The sequence below is a fragment of the Otolemur garnettii genome, unplaced genomic scaffold (genome assembly GCF_000181295.1).
Source record: "Otolemur garnettii isolate 467f Iridium unplaced genomic scaffold, OtoGar3 scaffold00108, whole genome shotgun sequence".
Lineage (NCBI taxonomy): Eukaryota > Metazoa > Chordata > Mammalia > Primates > Galagidae > Otolemur > Otolemur garnettii.
The window spans coordinates 1,059,738-1,066,237 of record NW_003852503.1 but is presented as its reverse complement, the minus strand read 5'-3'; positions in this window follow the sequence as shown (position 1 = coordinate 1,066,237).

Sequence of the window (6,500 nt, the reverse complement as noted above, 5' to 3'; positions counted from 1 at the left end):
ATGAAGGACAAGTTAAAGAGGAAGAAGTACATGGGGGTGTGCAGGTGTGAATTCAGCCCAATGAGAATTATCAAGCCCAAATTTCCCAACACGGTGACCACATACATTACCAGAAACAGGAAGAAGAGGGGCAGTTGGAGACCTGGCTGGTCTGTTAATCCCACCAGAATGAATTCAGTCACAAAAGAGCCATTTTCCAGAGCCATTCTTCTCTAAGAGGATCTATGAAGATGGAAAACATGATTTCATTAAAGAACAACTGTCCACAATTGTCTATGAATGTCTGACACTATCCCAACCTGGACCCATAAAATCCGCCTTTGCAGACACCACCAACTTACTCTATAGAGCGAAGACTGGGGCTCCCATGTGCAAAAAAGACTTCTGGAAATAGCAAGAGATAAAGGAGAAGGTATGAGAAAATTGTCCTTCTCTTACTCATCCCTTCTTCATTCACTTGAGCCCTCTCCTCTTCAGGAAAATCAGATACAGAGCCCTTACCTGCCCAGTGTTTGCCTCTAATGCAGCTTATCCTTTGAAGTGGTGGGAACCAAGACTCTCATTTCTAATCCAAAAGTAAAGAACCAGTGTCTCTGACATGAATTTATTTTCCAAATCACAGTAAAAAAAAAAAAAAGAAAAAAAAAAGGTATACATCTAGAACAGTGGTTCTCAGCCTGTGGGTCACAACCCACAGGAACTGTATTAAAGGGCCACGGCATTAGGAAGGTTGAGAAGCACTGATCTAGAACATAGTGGTTTCTGTCCATGGAGGGCACACTTAGTGATAGAGATAGTGGGGCAACCACTGCACCCACCAGTATCTCTGAATGTTCTCTACTCCTTTCCTCAAATACATTCTTGGACAAGTTTCTCTTGAACCCAGTTATTACACACCATGGGGGCAAATGGCATATCTTAGATCCCTGGACTTCCATCTCAGAACAGAAAGATATTGATAGAATTTGGAACTCACCAGTCTTAGTCCAGAATACCTTGAAGCATCCAGAACAGAAAGATATTGATGGAGTTCAGAAACTCACCAGTCTTAGTCCAGAATATCTTGATGCTTTCTCGCCTTTGTTGTTTCCCTGAGGTCCTGGAAGAGAAATTTTAAGATCCCCAGTTGTGATTCCTTTGATTCTAAGAGAATGTCATCCAGACTTAATTTCTCCTGTGTCTTGGAAATATTTCTGCACTACAGATCATAATTTATGATTATGACTTTGATTCCTCTCAAGCAACAAAGAAAAGTAAACAGTCTCTATTACTAACAATGCAACTACTATATAAGACATAGATTTCTTGTGAGTTTAATGATATGGTGCACTTGGTTATAAACAGGATAGAAACTTATTCAATGCTTTCCCCAGGGAATAGATCATAGGAGTAATAGGGAAATGAGGGAATTGTATTTACATCCTGGACTGTGTTCTGTCTTTAGTTTCTCAGGGATTCAATATTCTACCCAAGTTTTCCCTTCACTCTAAGTATTGAACATCCACCCAGGCAGAGCCAAAAAGAAACCCCATCTCCCCACCATCTTGAACTCTATAAGGAAATCAATTGCTTGGGTTCTTCCCATAACCATAGTGAAAACTTCCTACAAGGCATACCCCCAGGCTTCCTTCTATTTTTAGCTGGAAATTCGAAATTACTCTTCAAGATATTCATCTTTTAAAATATTTCTTCCATTTACTATCTGGGGAATGTAACTTTCAGTGAATGTTATCAATTAGAAAATTTTTAGCTTCACATTAAAGAATACTGAGTTAAAAATCTATTTACAATAGAAGCTTATTTTTCTCATGTACCAAGGATCATATTGTCAGTTACTTTGGGTGTTTTCTTTCCTGATATTTCACCAAAACAATTTTTTTTTTAGTTTTTTTTTTTTTTTTTTTTTTTTGGCCAGGGCTGGGTTTGAACCCACCACCTCTGGCATATGGGACTGGCGCCTTATTCCTTTGAGTCACAGGCGCTGCCCACCAAAACAATTTTTAATGGCTTACATCTCTTGTAAAGATTTTACTTCCTAATACCAACTGAAAATTTCTTTTCTTTTTTATTTTTTAGAGACAGAGTCTCACTTTATCACCCTTAGTAGAGTGCTATGGCATCATAGCAACCTCCAACTCCCAGGGTTAGGTGATTCTCTTGCCTCAGCCTCCCGAATAGCTGGGACTACAGGTGCCTGCCAGAATACCTGGCTATTTTTTGGTGTAGTTTGGCTGGGTCTGGGTTCAAACCCACCACCCTTGGTGTATGGGGCCAGTGACCTACTCATTGAGCCACAGGGGCCGCCATGGAAATTCCTGAGTGTCCTGCTCAGCCTTTAAATGTGACATTAAGTAAATAAGACCATCAGATTTTTCTCTTCATGGAAAAGAAGGGGAGCTATGGTATTCAAGGTCCTGTGTTTGAATCTCTCCTCCCCTATACTTGCTAATTATATTGTCTTGGGCAATTTCTTTACTTCTCTGTGCTTCAGATTTCTAATCTCTAAAATAGGGATAGTAATAATTACCTCTCCCTTACTGGGCTATGACAATTAAATAACGTAAGTAACATGGTAGAATGGTGCTTGGTGATGGTAAATAGATAAATATCATCTGTCATTACATATGTTCTCATAACTTCTGATAGATCATTCATTATTACACTCACTGAAAATTAGTACAGTGAGTTAGTGTTTCTATTGTCAATAGTAATGATAGGATATCAATCTACATGATTTAATCTAAGAGAAAATTTATGAATTGTTCATTTCAGTTTGAAATGATTATACATTTTATGTTTCAAACAACAGAAAATCCAACTCAAAACTAGTTTAAAACTAGATCTGAAGAGAAGCAGGAAAATTTAACCCACAGTGAGAAAAATATTGATTTGTAGGAAACAGCCAAAAATGAGGTATATGCTAAAATTAGTCAAAATAGACAATCAAACCTCTATTATCAATATATTCCATATGTCTATGAAAGTAAGGAATTAAGAAGTTAAGGAGATGCATAAAAGAGATTTAAAAAACAGTAAGAATTTCAAGAGATACTAAAATACCATGCTTAAAATAAAAAATACACAGTGTGAGATTAACAAAAGTTTAAACACTGTAGAAAAAATTGAGACAGGCAGCTAATAAGTACTGATTTACATATTGCCTTGGGCATTGCTTTGGGCTTTGCTGGAGCATAGCCTGAGTCAGGAAGTCTCAAAACAAAATTTCAAACTACTCTCAATAAAATAAGAGGGAGGCAAAGCAACTTCCAACCATTTAGAATCAAGATAGTGAAACACCACCTCTTCCATGACTATTCATCCCCTGTTTAGCTATAATGAAGCCTTGTCTTAAGTAGAAGGGCAACAGGGAGAATTTCAGGGAAAACATAGTCTGCTATGCATATAGAGTAGATTTTTGATGGTTTCTGAACTCAGTTTGGAAGCTTGCTTATTTTAGGTTGTACATAATTATTTTTATTTTCATTACTTCTCCAACAGTTTATTTCTTGAAAAGCTTAGTATGTAAAAAACCATTGTATAGTGAAAAATAACAACAGTAGGGTCTTGAACAGACAGAAAGCAAGGTCATCAACATGTTTTGAAAGGCCAAGTGTAATGATTCAGGCCCAGGAATCAAAGGGAGATAACCAGGGGAGATAACCAGATAACCAGGGGGAAAATTCAGAGGGAAAGACCTATGGCAACACACACAACTGTCTAATGTTCTCTGGGTATATTATTCATATGATCCGGTGTAATGGTAAAGCCTACTAAATAGTTAATGGAAAGGTACTTTAAAAAACTCATAAAACTATAATACTCAGAACCTCACCTTTTTGTTTTAACAGTAGTCTGTTTATATGAATATTTCTCTAACTGTGAGGACAGTCACCAAAAGTTGAGCTATGTAATGAGTCCATCTAGCCTACTTGTATTAATAAGACTAAATAAGTGACTTATCCACTTGCCTATGTTGCATTGTTGGGCTAGGTTTCGGGGACTTCAATATCCTCTAGGGGAAAATGATAGCTGACGATACTGAAGAGTAAAATTTGGCATTATGTTATGACCTTGGTAGAGAGGGCATTGATTCTTTCATTATTAAAGTATACGTGAATGTTTTGTGAACTTTTCAATGTGTATAGTATGTTTGATGATCAAATAAGAAAAGCCAGTATTTTCTTTTTTTGTTTGTTTGTTCTTTTTTTTTTTGAGACAAGAGTATTGCTCTTTCACCCTGGGTAGAGTAGCGTGGTGTCATCATAGCTCATAGTAACTTCAAACTCCTGGACTCAAGTGATCCCTCAGTTTTTCTATTTTTTTCACAGATAGGATCTCACTCTTGCTCAGGCTGGTCTCAAACCCCTGAGCTCAAGCAATTTAACTGCTTCAGCCTCCCAGAGTGCTAGGAGTGTGAGCCAACTATTTTCTATTTTTATCATATTAAGAAAAATTATTTAAAATTCAAAAGACATGATTTATGACTAAATCAGAATTTAATAGATAATATTTCCCAATAAAATATCCTCATAATGCTGAATGAAAATTTGTACTTGCTTCTGGAACATAATTGTTTCTATCAGGTTTTGTGACTTGAGCAGCTAATTACTGATCCAGGTCTGTTTTTTTTTTTTTTGAGACAGAGTCTCATTGTGTTGCCCTCAGTAGAGTGCTGTGGCATCACAGCTCACAGCAATCTCCAACTCTTGGGCTTAAGCGATTCTCTTGCCTCAGCCTCTCAACTAGCTGGGACTCCAGGCACCCACCACAACACCTGGCTATTTTTTTTGTTGCCGTTGTTTAGTTGGCTGGGGCTGGGTTTGAACCCACCACCCTTGGTGTATGTGGCTGGAGCCATAACCACTATGCTACAGGCACTGAGCCTGATCCAGACTTCTTAATAATTATAGTCCCCCAATTTTTACAATCAACAATAACAAAAAATATTGAATATAAATGTAAGTAACAAAATCTAAAGTTGTTTTTATAAATTCTAAATATTTAAAGCTAAAGTCATATTTGAATAATATTAAGAGATCTTTTTATTTATTGACGATTTTCTATACACTGAATCAATTTGGAGCCAATTTCACTTTTTTTGCATATATTTCATAGTAACAAAGATGCCCTAACTTGCAGAAAACGTGTGCATTTTTAGAGTAATCACACTGACACAGCGCTAGGAAGACCCAGCAGCTGGAAATGGGAACAAGTAACTGATCTGGGGAGTCAGAGACTAGATCACAATCAGCAGCACCTGGGCATGGTGCTCCTGGGGCGCCTGAAACAGAGACTCCACTAGCAGCTCTATGAGCCTCTCACCCACAGTGAAGCATCCCTTTAGACTGACTTTTAAAATGGAACATTGAATGCAATTTTGTCTTCATTGTTCTTGTTCCCACAAAAGCCACAGTGTCTGTCACATCAGACCTGCCTATCTCTGGCCTCCCAGGAGTCCCTTCCAGGCTTCAATCTGCTAGAGACTAAAACTCCAGCTATACCAGATCAAATCCAACTAGCCTGGGAGCAATGGCTTAACCTATAATCCACTTGCCGTGCCTCCTGCTCTATCCCCAATCTTTTTTTTTTCTAAAATTTCCTGCCCAAGTGCCCATTGACCCACAAATGGATCAATAAATTGTGGTATATGTAGGCCATGGAATACAGTACAGCCATAAAGAAAGATGGAGACTTTACCTCCTTCATGTTTACATGGATGGAACTGGAAAATATTCTTCTTAGCAAAGTATCCCAAGAATGGAAGAAAAAGTATCCAATGTACTCAGCCCTAATATGAAACTAATTTATAGCTTTCATAGGAAAGCTATAACCCTATTTTAGCCCAAGAATGTGGGGAAAGGGAAAAGGGAGGGGAGGGGAGGCGATAGGATGAGTGGAGGGAGGGTGATTGGTGGGCTCAAGCCTATGGTTCATCCTATAAAGGTACACATGAATCTCTCTAAATGTAGAATATAAATGTCTTAACACAATAACTAAGAAAATGACATGAAGGCTATGTTAACCAGTTGGATGAAGGTATTTCAAATTGTGTATGGAAACAGCACACTGTACCCCATGATAGTATTAATGTACACAGCTATGATTTAATAAAAATAAATAAATAAAATAAAATAAAATTTCCTTTCTTTCCTCTTAACAATTGTTTATTAAATCGTAACTGTGTACATTAATGCATTTATGGGGTACAATGTGCTGATTTTATATACAATTTTAAATGCTTACATCAAACTGGTTAACATAGCCTTCGCCTCACTTTATAAATGTATAAATGTTTTGACATTTATACTCTACTCTGTTCCCAATCTTTACTCACAAAAGAGAACTTTGGAGAGAAGTGCCTAAAAACCTTTCCATTAGGCTCGGCACCTGTGGCTCAAGCGGCTAAGGCGCCAGCCACATACACCTAAGGTGGCGGGTTTGAATCCCCAGCCCAGGCCCGCCAAACAACAGTGATGGCTGCAACCAAAAAATGGCCAGGC